Source organism: Podarcis gaigeae, assembly GCF_964106915.1.
Source record: "Podarcis gaigeae genome assembly, chromosome: 11".
Lineage (NCBI taxonomy): Eukaryota > Metazoa > Chordata > Lepidosauria > Squamata > Lacertidae > Podarcis > Podarcis gaigeae.
Genome location: NC_139687.1, coordinates 7,080,139 through 7,101,354, shown reverse-complemented (window position 1 = coordinate 7,101,354; position 21,216 = coordinate 7,080,139).

The following is a 21,216-nucleotide window of genomic DNA, read 5'->3' as shown; positions in this document are numbered from 1 at the left end:
AAATGATATTACACTGACGGTGGCAAAGTTTCTTTCGGCGGTCGCAAGAAAGAAAAGACCATCATGCTCTAGACATAACAAAATGACTACATCAGTGCCTTCCGCCTGTTGTTTGGTTGTCTTAACTGTATCTTGTTTTGAAACTGTTCTGTGGGTCTATGGACCGCAATAAAGATATTTGATTTGATATTTATTTTTTTTATATATAACAATTTTAAAAAGCAATTGTAAATATAAAAACAGTTCTTGAATGACAGGGCACTGTTCAAAGAAAACAGTAACCTTTCACTATTTTTTGTGTGGTTCTTTTTCTCAGGCTACAGGGCTGCTTGTGTGGTAAGACAGGATGACACACATGTTTTACGCTTATCTGAAAAAGAAAAAGCCTTTTAAAACGGCTTCAAATCTAGGGCTCGTGGAGAGCGATGTTCTTTTGCTATCAGAGATACCACAGGCTCTGTCAAATAGCTTCCAATAATAGAAGCATTGCTTGAGTCGCTGAGTGAGACAGGGTTTGGGTTATGACAGGATATAGCCGACGAGTTTGCATGTGACAGAATTGTCCCTCACTCCTAATGCACATGGTTGCGAGACAAAATTGGTTCTAAATCTCTAGAAAATGTAACTTGAAAAAAGAGACATTGAACCTACTTTTGCAAATCATTAATAAAAATATGTTTTAAAAAATAAAATCTCTGAAATGTACTATGACTTTAACCTGACGACTTTTCTGCAGTTATGTACTGATGTGTCTCCTGCTCTAGGTGGCAGTATCCTCCCGTCTGTTGCTTCACATCAGCAAGATTCTGCTTTTATGAGGAAAACAGTATAGCAGGCAGTTCTAATGAAATGGAGATTGACGTTATTCAGGTTGCCAAATCCCGACCCCAAAAATGCCTAATTATGAGAGAAGCCATACCTCCCAAATCCTTTCTGCCCGGCAGCAGTTTAGATGCACCCTTAAAGGTAGCTGAGCTGACTGCATGATCCTGTACATGCCTACTCAAAAGCAAGTCCTACTGACTTCAGTGGGGCTTACTCCCAGGTAAGGTGGTACAGGACTTCAGGCTCGTTTGGAGCATTCATGTCATCCTTTCATTTAGAAAATTATAATGTGATTCAGTTCAAAGATTAATAATACGTAGACTACGAACTGGGATATTTTCTTAGTAGGCATTCCTCTATCATTATAGCAACCTTGCTCATCTGTATCATACAACCCAAAAACCAAATTGTAAGGTTTTGATTACTTGTAACTCTGATACCATGGGACGCGGGTGGCGCTGTGGGTTAAACCACAGAGCCTAGGGCTTGCTGATCAGAAGGTCGGCGGTTCAAATCCCCGTGACAGGGTGAGCTCCCGTTGCTCGGTCCCTGCTCCTGCCAACCTAGCAGTTTGAAAGCACGTCAAAGTGCAAGTAGATAAATAGGTACCGCTCCAGCGGGAAGGTAAACAGTGTTTGCGTGTCCTGCTCTGGTTCGCCAGAAGCAGCTTAGTCATGCTGGCCATATGACCCAGAAGCTGTACGCTGGCTGCCTCGGCCAATAAAGCGAGATGACGCCGCAACCCCAGAGTCAGTCACGACTGGACCTAAGGTCAGGGGTCCCTTTACCTTTACCTTTAATTCTGATACCTGGAATAAAAACTGACACCGCAGGATGTGTTCTGCTCAGTAAGTGCGTTCAGTAAGTCTATATAACCGATACAACAACAAATCTAGGATTCAGCTGAGGTGTTGCAGCGGTATATCGTCATACAGCACAAATTTCCTTCAGCAATGAGAATTCCACAGGATTTAGCTAGAAAGCATTGGAGACTTACTGTATGCCCGTTATATCTGTTTGCTTCCAAATATGCAAGCAGAACAGGCTCCTAACGCAGCACTACCATTACTTGCAAAATGGAACCCCACGTCCCTCCCCAATTTCCAGAGCCGCTCCCAATCCAGGAAGACCCACAGCTGTCCGCTGTTTGGCTGCTACATGTGGACATAGTTGGACTGGGATCGCTGTCTTTTTCTGGGGTGGGAGCACTTTCCGAGCTGATGTGTTTTCCATGTGTTGGATGCGCTAAACAGGTATGCTTCCTTTACACTTTTGGGGGGACACCAATCTAAGACATGTCTCTATTCCGAGGCATTTTAATTCATGTAATGCCTACTGAATGCTTTTAGCCTGCCGCGTCGTATGATGATCAACACTCTGGTTTTATTGTACATTTTAGTGTTTTCTATGACATATATTTATTTATATGCTCATTGTTCACCACCCTGGAATCTGCTGGATGAAGAGAGGCACACAACTGTTTTCAATAGAACGCCAAAACAAATGTTCTGTGCCTTACGAACAGCTTTGAACATGTGTCTGCTGACTGCTGATGGTTCAGAAAAGGAAGATCCCAGTGGGACATTGGGGCAGAGGAGACATTTTGGATCCTAGAGAATCCCTTGTTCTTCTTTCTGTGGTTTCCGGTTTTTTCCCTTTTTGCTGCTGCCAGCTCAGCTTCCTACTTTTGTGGTTATGTTGCCACAGTCCTTCCTAAAATTAGATTGGACTGCCTGAGCCTTAGACTAATGCTGTGCACACTTTCTGCAAAATATGTCTCCTTCAATACATCTCAGAGGGCTTACCTCTGAGCAAACATGCTTACGAGTGAGTTGTAAATGACCTGGGGACATGATCCAAATAGGGATGAGAAAATGGACACACCTCTGTTGACCTCACCAAATGATGAAGGAGCTCATCAAATGCTACCTAATTAAGCCCCACTGGAAGCCAAGCTAATTAGTAACAGTATTCCTTTTTCTTTGGCGATCACTCATAGCCGAGTAAGACTGTCTTCCGTAAACACGTTTTTAACAATGAGTCCTTAAGTGACTGTGGAGGCCAATTCTGGATCCACACGTCCTTCCACAGTGGGGACATTGGTTTCCGGTTGGGAGTTGATCACAGTGTGGATTTGCCAAGCATGCCTTCCTCTTAGCACATTTCTCCTTTGTGTCCTGAGTTTGAGTGTCTTCACAGCCCATGACACCTTTGGTAAAGGCTGTTCTCCAACTGGAGCGCTCGCAGGCCAGTGTTTCCCAGTTGTCAGTGCTTATATTACATTTTTAAAGATTTGCCTTGAGATAGTCTTTAAACCTCTTTTGTTGACCACCAGGATTACGCTTTCCATTTTTAAGTTCGGAATAGAGGAGTTGCTTTGGAAGACGATCATCAGGCATCCACACAACATGACCAGTCCAACGAAGTTGATGTTGAAGAATCATTGCTTCAACACTGGTGATCTTTGCTTCTTCCACTACACTGATATTAGTTCACCTGTCTTCCCAAGTGATGTGTAAAATTTTTCGGAGACACCATGAACCCCACCCCACACTATCATGACTATCTTGCTGTGGAAGGAGAGAGAGAGATTCAATACTGATAAAAGATGAGTTGATTTGGGAGCATGCTTTAAAGCCTAATCCTTAATTCCATGTACCTTTTTCTGAGGTAAAAAATTTCACACAGGGCCCAGTTTAGGCTGGATGTGGCGGCAAATTTTTGGAAACCTTTAAAGGGCAGCAAATTGTCAATTATTTACAGGATTCCATTAATTGTTACTAGGAAAAATTCAAGTTTAACACGTATAATCAGTTGACTCAGGAACAATTAGTAGGACAGTTATGAGTGGGATCTGATACAGGAAAATAAGCCCCACCCAGGACTGCCCAAAATATATTTCTTTATTTGAAAAAGGGGCAGAGGAAAGAGAGAGAGAGAGGAGGATATTTAGGAAGGCAGAAAGAAGTTATAGAAAATTTGGAAGGTAGGAGAAGTGACAGAAGAAGAAGCGTCCTTCTCACCCCTTCAAAACTATAGCTTGGCTACTCTCAGGGGGCCACCATATTCCCCTCCACCCCCATAATGCCTTATGTGGAACAGCACATGGAGTGGAAGAATGATAGCTTTCTGGATTGCTGATAGCAGGGCTGACACCTGTCACTGATCACAGAGAAATAATGTCTGACACGAGAACAAGCAGGGGCAGGCTCCCCCACATGTCCGAGTAAGCACTCGAGCACTGAAAATGTCTCTTCCCCCATCCCACAAGGCCTGTGATAGCTGTGTCTCGCACTGAATGCAACTACCATATAGAAAGGATTCTATGAATTGGAAAAAAATAGACGTTACAATATATACAGTGGTACCTCTGGTTGTGGACGGGATCCATTCCAGTGCTCAAGTTGGATCCTGAGGTTTCCGCAACCAGAGATGCCTGTTCTGCGCATGCGTGCGGCGCAATAGAGCACTTCTGCACATGCACAAGCTGCGAAACTCGGAAAAATACTTCCAGATTTGCCACTTTCGCAACCCGAATTTTACGTTACCCAAGGGTAACGTAAGCCGAGGTTCTACTGTACAGTGGTACCTCGGGTTACATACGCTTCAGGTTACAGACTCTGCTAACCCAGAAATAGTACCTTGGGTTAAGAACTTTGCTTCAGGATGAGAACAGAAATTGTGCTCTGGTGGCGCAGTGGCAGCAGGAGGCCCCATTAGCTAAAGTGGTGCTTCAGGTTAAGAACAGTTTCATGTTAAGAACGGGCCCCCGGAACAAATTAAGTACTTAACCCAAGGTACCACTGTATATGAGAATGTCTTATTCCCCTGAAGAAAGCACTGGAGACTGATGTTCAACCTCACTTTCATGACCTATGAATGGGGTTGTGGGAGCAGGTGGTAATTTCAGCTCAACAATAGACTCCCATCACATCCCAGAAAAACCAGGAGAACACAACATCTTGTATTTCAAAAAGTGAAGGCCTTTTTAAGGCGAGCTTGTGCTCATGTTTATAACATGTGACATTCTCCTTCAAGTTTGACAATGTCTTGTAATCTGGGAGAGAGACATCCAGTTCTTGTATGTGGTGGGGAGAGGAACACTCATCATTCAATGAAGCAAATGTGAATGCGTATGAGACCGCCAGATGCAAGTCATTATCATCCCCACAATTTTGCTGCTTGGACAACACAAGAGGCAGCCTGCGAACACAGGGCTTTTTTCTTTTGGTGGTTTTACGTAGGGTGTCGTGCATTATTTTAAAAAACCCAGCTGAAATTATATGGCAAGTGAAAAAAGACTTTGGATGAGGAACATTTTTTAAAGGGGGTAGAACAAAACATGGCAACCTTCAGCTGTGTCCTAGTTGCTGTGGTTTCTATGGTTACTTCAGATGCATTGCTTTCTGCCGCTAGTTAAAAATCAGCTTCAGAATTTGATGGGTTTAGATGACTCCACCAGGGATCCACTGGCTGAGTCGAGAAAACTGATAAAGGAGGGAATAGCATGGAAGGAGGTTATCAGACTAAACTGGCTGTCCTATAGCAAATTCCGCCCTCGCTCAATGGACTGTCAGGTAGTAGATTTGCCAGTGAGGTGAAGCAATTGGCTCCCTGTTCTGAGATTTGCCAAAACGTAATGGTGGATTTCTTCAGAGGTGATGCAATGTTAGCAATTGATTTCTTTAATGCTAAAACTTTGCAAATTAATATCCCTCTTGATCCAGAAATGCATTTGTTAACCTACTTGAAAGGTACAGTCCCTAGGGATAAAGAAGTGGGGGGGGGGGGAATCTTTTAATATGGTCTGCAACACCAAAGTAGCATGGCTTTTGAATGCTAAATACGAGAAGCAAAAATAAATCCCTTGCATTAGGGCAGCAGTGGTGTACCTCAAGGCTGCGGGTCCAAATGCAGCCCCCTAGTCCTCTTTATCTGGCCCTCAGGAACCTCCCCAGACTATTGGCTGTGGGGCTGGAGGGAGTTGTGGTCCAAACATCTGGAGGGCAACATCTTGGCCACCCCCCAAAACTTCAATGTACCCCCTGTAAACATTCTTGTGGGGTAATGTGGCTTTTGGCCTAGAAAAAAAGACTCCACGCTGGATTAAAGTGTCAAGTTAGGACTGTGGAAACTCTGGTTTAAATGTCCCCACTCCACCATGAAGTTCACTGAGTGGCTCAAGGTTGTTGTGATGAGGATAAGAAAGGAGGGAGAACAATGCATGCCTTCTCAAGTCCGTGGAGGAAGGGCAAACTATAACATATAAATATGGAAGTGAGAGCTGGACCATAAAGAAGGCTGATCGCCAAAGAACTGATGCTTTTGAATTATGGTGCTGGAGGAGACTCTTGAGAGTCTCATGGACTGCAAGAAGATCAAACCTATCCATTCTGAAGGAAATCAGCCCTGAGTGCTCACTGGAAGGACAGATCCTGAAGCTGAGGCTCCAATACCTTGGCCACCTCATGAGAAGAGAAGACTGCCTGGAAAAGACCCTGATGTTGGGAAAGATGGAGGGCACAAGGAGAAGGGGACGACAGAGGATGAGATGGTTGGACAGTGTCCTCGAAGCTATCAGCATGAGTTTGACCAAACTGCGGGAGGCAGTGGAAGACAGAAGTGCCTGGCATGCTCTGGTCCAGGGGGTCACGAAGAGTCGGACACGACTAAATGACTAAACAACAACAACATATAAATACCCCCCCCCCACTGTACAAAATATGTAAAAATACATGGGAATGGGATGCAGGGGAGGTGTGAAAATGGGAATGAAATGCAAAAGTACAGTCTGTGACAGTCCTTTGTGCACTTTAAGATAAACAAAGAGACCCGGTCACAACAGCAATAATTGCTGATCACACAACCCATCCTAATTCTGCTATGTTAATTAACACCCCTTGCGGGGCATGAAACAATTGACTCCATTCAAGTCTAATCAAATAGAATCAACCCTCTTGAGTAATTCAGCAATTTCAAGCTAGAGAATAGCAACTTCGATGTCAGCAACAGAGTGTCTTGTGAGATTGCAGCCTTCTCCCGCCGGTATCTGAATGCTGCTATTTCTAATGTCATATTGATGCCTGGTTATTCCTCTTTTTGCAGAGCAACAAACAGGGCTGCACAAAGATCTGATCAAGGGCAGCCAATCAATACTCAGATTTTACAGGCAAGGAGCGTTGAGGCAAGCAATTAACACTAGGCCAGCCATGGCAGAAAGATGTTGTTGTTTTTGAAACTTGCTGCTATTGAGTAATTTGGAATCAGAAGGACTTTGATCAAATTCAACATTGTTCTCCCCCTGTATGCTGTTCTGGAGGTTCTCCTGACTCCAGACCCAATTTTGGTGGTGTTGGAAAGAGGAAACGAGGGAAAAGCCCTGCTGCACAAGCCCTTGCACAAAGTTTGCACTTGGACACAGGAGTGAAATTGGGTCCTGTTCTCATTTTAATTCAAACCTACCTAATTTGCACTTTCCAAAACAATGCATAAGCAAGGGCACAACTTTCATTCAAACTATTATTCAAAATTCACACACTTCTGAATTTTGTGATACATTTCTCCAACAAATGGGCACGAAAATTCATATAGTGGGGGAAAGTGTGTGCAAAAGTACATATAGTGAGAAAATATCATACAAAATTGCATTGTATTAAGAAATGTTACTTGCAACATGTGGATATTAGACAAAATTGTGTCTGAACTTTTTGGATTTGAGAAAATGAGCACCAAAACTTTGATGAATTTTCATGAAGTGTGTGGGTTCTTTTTAATAATAATAATAATAATAATATCACAAACTGATGTGGAAATGTGGCATATTTGAGACTGAAAGAAACCAAAACAGAAAGATTAATCCCTCCCCATTAAGGGAGCATAGAATAATAGCTCCATGTCCCATTGCTAGTTGTTTCTTATCTCCTGATCTCTCCTAGCTGCTTGACAATAATATGTAACCAGGGATCACCAATATGTTTGATCCAGTGGGCGCATATATACCTAATTTTGAGTGCTGTGAATGCCAATCACAAAATGGCTGCCGCTGTGGCATGACAGAGCAAAGGATTACTGCTGTGGGGCCATGGCATAACACAAAATGGCTGACACATCTAAAAAAGTAGAAAATGGTGGGCATGCCTTCCATATGCCTGCTCCCACACGTATGAAGAGGGGAAGCCATCAGTATTCGCCCCTGAAGTTCTTCCTCACAAAGAGAAGCTCTTTTCACCTCTCCTCTGTTCAGAAGAGATAGGAAGGCCTCCAATGCTGGTATCCAGTGAAATTTGGCATGTTTAACAGTTTGTGTGTTCAGTGCAAGAAGAGCAAACAGTCTCTCATGCTTTGTGGCTTTTTGAAGAGATTTTTAGTGAAACCATTAACAGGTGTCATCGGACAGGCAACCGTGGTGACATGCTGTCTACCCTATTGTACATCACTTTCTTGCAGTCAGTCAGGAGCTGCAGAATTTGACCTCACATTTGAACTTTCGCCTGCTTCATGTATGGTGTAGAAAGCCTTATAAACACAGACACAGAAATGGTTTAAGGTTTCCTCTGTCCTAGGCAGCCCTCTAATACAAGGGAGGGAGGAACTGCCCTGGAGCTCCCACAAACCTTAATTTTGCCCTATTGCGAGAGTATAAGCATATAAGGCCGGCATGTTCTGTAATGTTTTTCTTGACATTATTCATCCAGGGAAAAGGATGACCTGGACAAGAGCAGTTCCCATTACCATTCATTACTTAATCCTGGACATCTGGGAGCATTAGAAGCCAATTTCAATAAGAAAATAAACATTGCTGGCATTATTTCCCCTGATTTTAGGAAAGTATGTGTAGCAAATTCCTGTCTTCCCAAGGTCATTCTCATTGTTTAGTTGCTGCTGCTCCCCACCGCAAACTAGTCTAGGGCCTTCCCGGAGTTCAAAGATGCGAGTGTGACTCCTTTACAAGATGGCTGTATCCTGCCAGATACATATTATAACTAAGGGAATATTTGCATGGAGGTTCTGGATGAGTTCATGCGTCTATCTAATGGACTTTTCATGGCTGCGTAACACACAGATGCCATTACAGCGCTTCCTCTCCTCCCAATGTCTGCCAACTTTTCAACCTGCTACTATATATGTATTTGAGTCTTCAGTATTTTTCCTTTTACAGACTCCCATGCATCTTGGACTACCTTCTCTGAGGATTTCTGACCATGGTCTCTCACCCAGTAGCTCCTTAAGCTTTTTGAAATTGGCCTTCTTGCATGAAGGGGTTAAGACCACAGAATTGTATTCCTAGACACAGTTGGGTAACACCCCTTGCCTGGAAGGAAGGAGTTTAAGATTGCTCCCTACTAGCTCAGACTGCGTGCATAGAGCTATTTCACTATATTTTAAACCCCTAGATTTCTGCCTGAGTTTAGTTGCTGCTGCATGGAATAATGTGTGAATCTGACCTTTGGAATTTGTAAGTACAGCATTTGGATTTACTAGATGGTGTGGTCTGTTCATCGTGAGAGAGGTTGAAACAGGGGAAGCACTGTAAGCAGACTAAACAGAATATTTAAAAGGTCTAACAGCCTATTATTCCTCACGCTTCACTGTGCTGCATGATTCTGTGATTTTAATACTTTGCTGAGGACTCTCTCTTGCCCCATGCTTGGGTCCTAGGGATCTTCCTAGCTTCCAAATGCCTACTGTATATCACTATATTATGCAGTGTGACTCAGTCAGGAAACAGGAGCAAGTAAAGTGCATTGCACCACACTGTCTGAAACTCATGTTGTGCAAGAGTTGCTTCCTGTCAAATGTGGTGTTGTGATTTTATAGTTTGGCAAATTGCTGGCAAGTTAGTCCAAAGTCAAAGAATGTTATTGGAAAAGCAACATTTGTCTGACCAAATGCATATGTAAGGGCCACTGGAATTCAATGCCATTAATATCCCTGCTTGAATCACTTTTTCCAAAACCAAGACATATGCATTCTTTTAATCTGTTACCCATCTTCTCTCATACTTGGCCGCTACCAACTTTGTTTTCTGTTTGGTGTGCGGCTGAGGTTTGCTGCTGTCATCTGTAACACAGAAGTCAGGCTTTCTGATGGCAGAATATGAAGATCTTCTTGTACTTGCTAAATTCCAGTGTGATTTGCTAGCTGATGTTGACAGCAGACCTTTATCCTTTATTCCATAACTTCTAAATGTACCAGGGAAAGCCACACAGAACCACTTTTAGACTGATCCACACATTCTACTCACAAAGACAGTCCCAAAGGGAAATATTTTAGATTGATTGGCCCTGTCTGACCCTCTCAGCTCCAACTCTGAGTACGTCCAAACTTGAAGTAGCACTACATGTGCACAAAACTACATTTTAGCCTTTTGAGGTTTTATTGCGGGGAGCCTCCCAATTGCAGAGCCAGTGCAGAAGCAGTAAAGATGTCAATAAGAAGTTTAAGGGGGGGGGGGATGAAAAGGTGCCACAATATGCAGGGGGGAAAAGTAGGTTCCTTGGTTGAAGCAGGCAATTCAGAGTGGGTTTTCAGGTTTTTTTAGTGGAAAAGAGTTAAGGTGAACACATGTCCCAATTTACTTAGATGTTGTTGGTGTGAAGGCATCCTCTGTTTGAAGTGCTATTGGGCTAAGACCATAAAGAACCATAGGAAGAGAGAGCAGGGACTTTGTAAACTGGCCATCAGCAGCAGATTAATTAGGCACATGGTCACCCGCTCGTAAGTTTGTGATGAGATGTGCTGCATTTCTATTTAAATTCTCGCAATCATTTCAAAATGTGTGTGCATGTGCTGGATAATATATGCAAATTTTGTGTGAAATGCTGGCATCATTTGGCTATGTGTTTGTCAAACATGCAGGCAATGCAGAGCTGGCGGCAAGGAAGGCAAGACGGCTTCAGAAGGAGGCTCAGCTGGAGGAGGAGGAGCTCAGGCTTGCAGGAAACTGGCCACAGCAGCAGCGGCAGTGGCTGCTGCTGCGTCTGAGGCTGCAGAGAACGGCTATCCTCTCTCAGCCTGCTGATCTCCAGGATCAGGGCCTTGCAGAGCCAGGCAGAGGCCCACACCAGGTAGATAATGTGCCCCCCCTTTTACCCTGGGGATAACCGAAGTCTTATACAGGGGTACCTCTAAATGCGAATGGGATCCGTTCCGGAGCCCCGTTCGTATCTACAGTGGTGCCTCGCAAGACGAAAATAATTCGTTCCGCGAGTCTTTTCGTCTTCTGATATATTTCGTCTTGCGAAGCACGGTCCGTCGCAACTGCGCCTCTTCAAGCGGCTTTAGGAAAAAAGTGAACAAACTCGCAAGACGTTTTTGTCTTGCGAAGCAAGCCCATAGAGAAATTCGTCTTGCGAAGCGACGCAAAAACCGAAAAACCCTTTCGTCTTGCGCGTTTTTCATTTTGCGAGGCATTCGTCTTGCGGGGCACCACTGTAGAAGCAAACGTAACCCGTGTCTGTGCGCGTGCGCAGGTCATGTTTTGGTGCTTCTGCACATGCGCATGATGTCATTTTGAGCGTCTGCACATGCGCAAGCGGTGAAACCCGGAAGTAATGCGCTCCGTTACTGCCGGGTTGCCGCGGAGCACAACTCGAACGGGCTCATCTCGAAGCATATTCAACCCGAGGTATGACTGTAAATAAGTAAGTATATAAACACTGGGGATGCTTTTCTCTTGCGCTGCCAGCCATGGCCCCAGGGAATCCACCAACCACCACCACCGCCATTGCGCCTTCGCGTTTGCCCCAGTGCATCCCCTGCGATTGTGAATATGCTGACCGAGGTCCCCTTTGGAATTGGAGACCCGGACCAAGTGGCCCATATGCCCCCCCCTCTGTCTGGGCCTGTCCAGGATCCCTCGTGAAGCTCCATGCACCAGGCTCACTCACGGCTGAGGGGGAAGGAGGAGTGCCTCTGAGCATGAGCAAAGCGCTTCTCCCCCCCCCCCGTTGCCTGACACAACAGCCAGGCTTTCCAGCTCTTTCAATTCTCCTTTTAAAAACTAGCTCGAACCCACTGTATCGCCAAGGCTGAGGGGGTTTATTCCCCCTCCGAAAAATATTTCTAGCTATTTGAGATAGGGTTCAGCCCTGAAACCTGAGGAATTATAATTATTAGATAATTAATTTTTTGTACAGGTATTTCTTTTCCTCCAAATAATAAACTTCCAGCTTTTTACTGGATCCTGTCAAGGGCTTTGATTTTTGGCCAGGAGCACAGGAGTGTACAGCCTGGATCCCCATGAAAATCACGTCTCCTTCGAAGACAGAGGTCATTTGGCTAAGACGGGACGATATGGGATTGGGGGGGGCAACTCCCATCTCTTGCAGGGGTGCAATTAGTGCCCGCACCGTCAGTTAAGAGTTTGGGTGTAATCTTCGACACCTCCCTTTCCATGGAGGCGCAGATTGCAGCTATAACAAAGGCAGCATTTTTCCATCTCTGCCAAGCTAAGCAGTTGGCTCCTTACCTCTCTCGCCCTGACCTAGCCACTGTGATCCACGCGACTGTCACCTCCAGACTGGATTATTGTAACTCGCTCTACGTGGGGCTGCCCTTGAGACTGACCCAGAAACTCCAGCGGGTGCAGAATGCTGCGGCGAGACTCTTTACGGGGTCCTCGCCATGGGATCACATTCACCCGGTCCTATACCAGCTGCACTGGCTCCTGGTGGAGTACAGGATCAGGTTTAAGGTGCTAGTTTTAACCTTTAAAGCCCTATGCAGCCTAGGACCCTCGTACCTATGGGATCGCCTCTCCTGGTATGTCCCACAGAGGAACTTACACTCTGCAAATAAAAACATCCTGAAGGTCCCAGGCCACAGAGAGGTTAGGCTGGCCTCAACCAGAGCCAGGGCTTTTTCGGCCATGGCCCCGAACTGGTGGAACTCTCTGTCACAAGAGACTAGGGCCCTGCAGGACCTGACATCTTTCCGCAGGGCCTGCAAGACAGAGCTGTTCCACCTGGCCTTTGGCTAGGGCACAGTCTGACCCCCTCCTTTGGTAATCCTCACAGAACTTTAGCCTAATGGTTGCCATTAATTTGATTTGAATTGATTTTAGAATGAATTGAATTTAGAATGTTGTACTATTTTATTGTTGTTAGCTGCCCTGAGCCTGGCTTCGGCTGGGGAGGGCGGGATATAAATAAAATTTATTATTTTTATTATTATTATTATGGATAATAAAACATGATTATTATTTTTTTAAAAAATGTCCCCGGATTCATTGGAAAAAATCTGGTAACCATAGATTAGAAGGATCTTGCATGTAACTTCCTTCCCCACAAATTCATAACAATACAATTTAGGCCATTCCTCCTATAACTTTCAACAAATTCCTTTTTATTTAAGGAAACCATAATCTTTTCATAAAATTAGGATTTATAAGAGAAATAAATCTCTCAATTGTTCTCAAGGGGCACAGCTGCTTTAAAGTGTAATCATGGGAACTGAAACAGGTTTCCTCCTGCAATAACATTTATATTGGTTTTCCTGACATCTTACACATTATATAAAACGAGCTTTTTAGAAGCAATTTCCATTAAAAGCAAAACAGAATAGCCAAGTACTCCGGTTGCTAAAACAGGGCTTTGGAACAAGTTTCCCCAAGTTCTTTAAAGCTTGAATCACTGCTATGCATCCAAGTGCAGATTTTTAGCTTGTTTTTTTAAGATCTACAGTGATTTATCTGTCTGTCACCTTCATCATGGTCTTACTGAGGAAATTTGACTAATAAATTATATAAATAAATCATGTGAGCCATATTTTCTCATTTGCTAAGCCTGGCCACAGCCAAAAATATGCACAGCATTTCACATTTTCATCTTGTGACCTGTGGATGAAATCTCTTCTTCATGAAGTTGACTAGGCAGGAAAACACAGTGCAACTGCCTGCTGCACAATTGGCCTATCAGATGAGCCATTGACCAATAGATCAGTGTTCCAGAAAGAACAAATGAAACTGCGGGATCATTCTTCCAGACGATCTAATAGTTGAGCATTCATCTTAATTTGCTTACACAAACTTCACAAGGATGTTAGAGTATATCCAGTTTTATAATGCATTCATCCCAGTTTGTTTGCAGAGTGGTTATACAGCAACAACCATTCATTCTGATATGCTCTTGGGATGTTTATATGTCTTTCCACTCATCATCTGTTCATCTCACATATTTCCCTGTCAGTTTTCTAGCTGCAGATAAATAGGGTTGGGTTTTTTTTTTAGTTTTAAAAATTTCCAGTATGCACTTGACTTCCTCCCACAAAATACTGACAGCCAGAAGGTAATGGTTCAATGTTAGTCTTTTAAATGGGAGCTGCCCAAAGTCACGGGCCATTGCACAAGTGGGAATCCTTGCGCTGACAGGATGCTTGTGTCTGCATTGGAAACAAGTCTCTGTGTTTTCCCCATCCACTCACCTGCAGCTTTGCTGTTCATCTCGCTTAAGGTTCTGAAATATACTCAGAGTCAAGTGTGAATTTCATGCTCTTTATTCAGCTCATAGTAGCAATAAATGAAACTTTCCCCCAAATGTCTAGCTATATATACATTATTTACACAATGGGCCCCACGTGATTGGCTAATTCTGGGCTGCTCCTGTAGGCCAATCAGGTTGTGGATTTACCTCTTCCAGAAGCCGGATTGGCTGCTCCTGCAGACCAATCAGGTTGCTGATTCACTTCATCCAGGAGCCTGATTGGCTGCTCCTGCAGGCCAATCATGTTGCTGATTCACTTCCACCTGGAGCTGGGTTGGGTGGCTCCTCCAGACCAATCAGACTGCTGCATTCTGGATCATATTATTCTAGGATTCAGCTCAGTACATAACAGGTTCTCTCCAGGATGGGGTGAGAATGAAAATGAATGGAGCGTTTCTCTCTGCTGAATTGCTCTTGAAAGTGAGAAGGGGAGGTTGAGATGGCTGCTATTCAGCCTCTGCCTGAAGACGTCACTGAAAACCCAAAAGATGCTTGACTTGTTACTTCCCAAGACTGGTAATAAATTTGGCCCTTCGGTCAATATAGTGACTTGCCATCACGGTTCTTCAGCAATTGTAGTATTGTAGAGGCTGCATTGTAGCTGCAACCCTACCTAAATACTGATCATCATTTTCTCTTACTGTCCATTCTTCAGAGCATGTTTCCTCATTTCTGGTCAATGGGTTAAAAGCTGTCTTGGCTCCTTCCTAGAGAACTTGATTTTCTGAATAAGACGAACGCACAACCATGTACGGTACTTGCAGCTACATGGAACTACTACTACGCAGCAAGAAAAGACACAGCAAGAATCTTTACAGCACAACAGGATTGCTTAGAGGGCCTCAGGTAGGGAAGAAGGACATGATGAGCAACATAAAAGAACAAGTGGCCAGTAATGGGAACATCTGTAAAAAAAACCTCTGTTCTGTGCCAGACAAATCACAATATAGTTATTGTACACCTAAGAGTATTTCTGGCAGAGTCTTGTAACAGACCTTAACACAATGGGCTCCTTGGGAGGAGAACAACACATCTAAATGGATATCTGATCCAACAGATGAATATTCACAGAGGTGACTCATACCTGCTATTCTCATGCATATCCTTCTTTATAGCTCCTTTATGGCTTGATTTTGTGGTCTGTTGCATTGGCAACAAAGGCTGTAGACCCAGGAATTATAGTCATTTACTAATCCATGACCTAGGGCAGTTCTCCAGTTCCCACTCAGTGCATATAATCCATGCAGGGGACTCTGCCTCCTGCTCCCATCCCAGTGTTCATATGCCAAAGACATCCATGTCAAATAGAATGTGGGAAGGGGGTACCCATGAGTGTACAAGTGTATATATTCAAGCTGTGCACACCATCCAGAACCCTGCATGATCAGGATTCCTGAGGGCACAGGTGGTCGGTGTGTGCAGATACTTCTTTCTGATATTCTGCCCATCACATGGATGTCAGGGCTGAGAGTTCTCCCGTACCAAGGGTGAAGTTGACAGGCATGGTTCTCCTTTTCCCTCATCATGTTGGGTATATCTCTGGGGTGAGTGACACAAGCAAGCCCAGTGTGTGGCTTTGAACCAGTGGCAGAAGCAGAGATAACCCTCTCCAGTATGTGGCATAAATGCTAATGTGAATAATGTACTCCAACCAGTTGAGTGGTGTCATAAGGTCGCTTGTGTAGGCTACATCCACACCATGCATGGTTGGTTAAAGGTGCTGGAAACCGTAGCTCTTCCTAACAACTCTCAACACCCTTAACAGATTCAGTGGCATAGTGTGGGTTGTCAGCACCCGGGGCAAGGCAAGTAATTTGCGCCCCCTAACCCGTGGATTTGCGCCCCCTAACCCGTGGATTTGCGCCCCCTAACCCTAACCCCAGATGTTGCGCCCGGTGCGGCCGGCCCCCCCTGCACCCCCCACGCTACGCCACTGAACAGATTACAGTTCCCAGTATTCTGTTGAAGTGGAGTAAGAATGCTTTTAAAGGTATCATAGAATTGTGGAGTGGGAAAATACCCCAAGGACCATCTAGTTCAACCCCCTGCAATGCAGAAATCTCAATGAAAGCATCCAAGAGAGATGGCCACCCAACTTCTGCCTAAAAACCTCCAAGGAAGGAGAGCCCACCATCTCCGGAGGGAGTCTGTTCCACTGTTGAACAGCTCTCACCATCAGAAAGTTCTTCCTCATAGTTACCGTATTTTTCGCTCCATAGGACGCACTGCCCCATAGGACGCACCTAGGTTTTTTTTGGGGGGGGGAAATAAAGAAAAAAAAATATTTCCCCCCCCAGGCGCGGGGCTGGTGCAGGGGAAGCCCGAGCTTCCCCCGACCCCAGCCTCCAGAACAGGCTGCTGCCTGCAAGCCTTGCGAGCCCGGTGGGACTTCCCGCTGGGCGCGTGAGGCTTGCGGACACCTGCCCAAAGCACCGGGCGTCCTCCGGAGGGCTCCCCGTGCTTCGGGCTGCAGGCTGCCGCCCCAAGCCTTGCGCGCCCAGCGGGACCTCCGCAAGGCTTGCGGACACCTGCCCAAAGCACCGGGCGTCCTCCGGAGGGCTCCCCGTGCTCTGGGCTGCAGGCTGCTGCCCGCAAGCCTTGCGAGCCCGCGGGAACTCCGCCGGGATCGCAAGGCTTGCGGATAGCTTCCTGAAGCCTGGAGAGCGAGAGGGGTTGGTGCGCACCGATGCCTCTCGCTCTCCAGGCTTCAGCGAAAGCCTGCATTCGCCCCATAGGACGCACACAGATTTCCCCTTCATTTTTGGAGGGGAAAAAGTGCGTCCTATAGGGCGAAAAATACGGTAGTTGGAATCTCCTTTCTTGGGCAAGACCCATACACACAATCCCACTAGGAAAACCCTTAATACCTTCTGGTTTGAAATGTGTTGGTGGCAGCGGGCAGAGCCTGAGTGTGGTGACCACCTTTTGAGGCTAGGATAAAACTTGGGTTCCAGTAGCTCTGATATCGGACCTTCCAAGGTCACTTCACAGCCCAGTAATACTTCTATGGTGTCCTTAGGGATATTCCTAATTAAAGTTATTTCCAGCATAGAAACAGTACAGTGATCACCGGAGGATCTGTTTACAGTCAGCTTCTAGTTTTAGTGCTTAAAAATTAATACAAGCAACACCCCATTTATGTGTGTATACATGCATCACGCCAAACCCGGAAGTGACCTGGAAACGTCATAAAAGATGTCACTAAAAGAGCAGAACAGGGGCTTTTTCAATTAAATGCATAAAAGATGTCACTAAATGTGATATAACACTGTGACACCAGCTGGTGCTCTGGAGTCCTGGATTTCCGGACTGGATTTCCCTGTATGAGTTTACAACACGTTTAACTGAAACGCTTCTTTGATGTGTCTAGATCCAGCCACCGTGGGGTTAAAAAGATACAATAAAGAATAAAACCAGCTAAAGCTAACCATAAAATCAGATAAATTACTTAAAATGCCTGCTGAAATAAAAAGGTCTTCAATTGGCATAGGAAGTTCAAGGTGGGGAGAATCTAATCTGGAAGGGAGTTCCACCAAACTGGGCCCCCAATATTGAACAACTCCTGCTATGGCCATGGCAGACCACTAACAGTGACTCCCCTGGAGACCACAGTGACTGGTTCCTTATATATTTTCCATTTTCCCTTTAATTGGATGGAGAAATGAAATTTGTATACTGTACAGATATTTCTGCTTTAGATTTCTTTTAATTAATTAGTTACCAAAAAAACTACTGGTTATATTTTCTTTTTCTATAACTTCATTTATAAACATTTCAATAGTTTAACAATAGTTCTAACATTGCAGACCTTGACTTCCTGCCTCCTCTTTCTGCAGTTCCTTAAATTCTTTTATTCATCTATTTTGATTATATATTCTTTTGAAACTGCAGGTTATTACATCCTGCCAATGTCTTTATCTGCTTACAATTTGTTTGTAGATAGTCAATAAACCATTTCCATTGTTTTATAAAAAGCTTGTCGTTACTGGTTATATTTTCACCCTGAATATTCTTCCCACAAGTTCATTGGCCCAGCCAGTCCTTCCCCCATATTACTACTGCCCTCTTGGCTCATGGGCTCACTTCACAGTTCTGCCACTTTTATCAGCTATGGCTTCACAAAAGATGTGCTGAACTCTCTCTCCCCCCTCCCTGCCCCATGGCTTATCTACATTCTATATTTAGAGTGTACCACACAACAATGAAGAAGAGCATGGTGTTCTCCATCCCTGATACTCATATGAATTCTGACTTTTAAAGACATTATTGCTAATGTCTTTAGCAATTGCTAAATCAACATTTAGATTCCTCTAAAATGCTGAAGGCTTTGAGCAGTTGTTTGTTTGTTCTTTTAATGGCTGGGCATCATTTAAGCAGCTCCACTGTCAACAAAAAGATAAAGGTTTTTGTGAGCTTCGTTTGGGCATTTCCGTCACTTTGGCTGTGCCCATATTTGTGCATACATTGTGCACATATTGGTCACTATCATGCACCCATGTGTGCTTTCAATTTCATGCTTCCAAAATCTGCCCGTGCACCTTCTTATTATTTTTTAAAAATACAAGTTTTCTTATATACCTGATTTGCACAAAAGAGCACTAAAAATAAAATAAAATGTGTATCGCTCCATGACAGGCTAGGATTTGGAGTCATTCCTGTAAAAGGCTGCTGCTTCCTCCCGCCCCCTTTTTCCTTTCTGCTTCTTGTACCTGCAAAGGCAATTCTCCTTTTCCTTTTCAATACTTATTTGTGCAAGAGCACTTCTGTGCCATGGAGTTTGTCAAAATAAAAAATAAACATGCCTGCAGCAGACATGCCTTGAGCAACAACTTGTGGAAAAGGGCAGGCTGCATGCTTTCCTTGGGACTGATGGAAGCAGGGGGTGTGGTGATAGACGATACTCAGTAAAACAGGTTTTTTAAATCCTGTCCACACAACATGCTTCAGAGCATCCACAGTTAGTTTGCATGTGATTTTATATTGCATTTTTTAAAATAATATTTATTCAGAGTTTCACCATTACAAAAAAAGAAAATCAGAAAAATACAGCAAGAAAAAATAAGAAAAAAAAAATACAAATCTCAAATTACATCTTTTCATTTTCTTATTTCTTGGACCTCCTCACACCTCCTTTTTCGTATCCTAAGTTAATTCGTTATTCCAGCAAATTCTTCCCATATTTCTCAATTTTAATTTAAATGATTTGTCTTAACGAAAATCTAACAATCTTATTAATTAAATCCATATATCCTTTCCATCTTTTAGTATATTCTGTTATTCAATTTACCTTAATTTCTTTAATCTTATCTTACCTAAAATGCTTTAAAATTTTAAAATTTAAACCATGTTTGTACATAACTCCTTAACTCCTTTCTACTAAAGCCAATTTGTTCCTTTCCAACATATTTCCTAATATTCCATTAGTGTTACACTAATTCCATTTTTTTTTTATTATAAACTTTTCCTCTAATTTTAATCCAACATTCCTTCTTCCTGGTCACGGGTTATGTCAGTCCCTTCTATCCATTACATCCAGTCCATCAATCTGGTGATCTTATATCCGAGGCCCTTAAGTCTCTTCTATGCCCCTTCTGCAGATTTTCTTGTTCCTGTTTGCACTTATGCACTTCTTTGTCTTTTGTTGATTTCTTTTGTAGTTTCTTATCATCATCTTTGTAATCCAAAAAGTAGTTTCCCAAAAAGTAGTCGTCAACCTGTTTCATAGTCCCACCAGAGTTAAGAGCTTCCTTGACTCCAGACACTTCCAGGCAGACTCCAAATTCCATCTTCCACTGCGGCAACTTTTGCTCCTGCAGGACTTTGGATCTCTCCATTTGTGTTGTTTCAGTTGTAATCACAACTTCTTCCATCTTCTTCTGGCCTTGGACTTGCCCTGTCAAACCAGTTTCCTGAATTGGTCGCTGTATAGCTTCTTTATTCTTGTTTCCTGTTAGTCCATATTCGCTGGTTGCAGCAGTCATCAAGTCCAACTTTTCATTCATCAAATTCATTTTCTCATACAGCTGCTCTTGTCTTGCCAAGGGCAGACACCAAAACTTCCTTGCAAATCATTTCTGTTCAAGGTCAAACGTCTGGTCCGACGATCACAATCTGACAGATGTAAAATCTCAAGTAAACTGCAACAACAGACTGACAAGCTCCCTCTAGGGCAGTGTTTCCCAACCTTGTGCCTCCAGATGTTTTTGGCCTACAACTCCCATCATCCCTAGCTAGCAAGACCAGTGGTCAGGGATGATGGGAGTTGTAGGCCAAAAACATCTGGAGGCACAAGGTTGGGAAACACTGCTCTAGGGGACACAATTTCTAATTGTATCCATCTTTAAAATGTATCCAACAAAGAAGATTACTTTCGATTTCAAATACTTTGTTTCTTTAAAATGCGGAGATGCAGAAAGCGGAGTTGAAGTCAATTTGTTTCTCCTTTTTTAACTATCTGTCAAAATGCTCCCCTTTCAATCAATGGACATCTCAAACAAATTTCTGTCCTGACACCCCGTCCCCAGGTTTGGGACAATGGAAACTTAAATTCCTTTACTCTCCTCCTGCAGGATTAAACCGTCAAATCCCCCCCTTTTTTCTCCTGCTTCCCAGGGGGTTTTATTAGTTGTGGATGCAGGAAATTTCCAACTTTAAGATGATTTCCAGGCTATTAGATTGCAAGTTCTTTGCTTCAGTCTGTTTACAAAAAGCGGAAGGTGGACTTCCTGTTTAAACCTTCCCGCTTCGTTGCCTAATTCACAAATTTAGCAAATTTCTTGATCCAATTTTCCGTTTTTACTCACGGGTACTTGTTTTAGAGTCCAATTGTCATCAGGAAAAAGTCAGCGCTCTCCGGCGATGGCTGTGCGGCTTCCCTATATTGCATTTTCTTTATTGTCAGATTATCCAT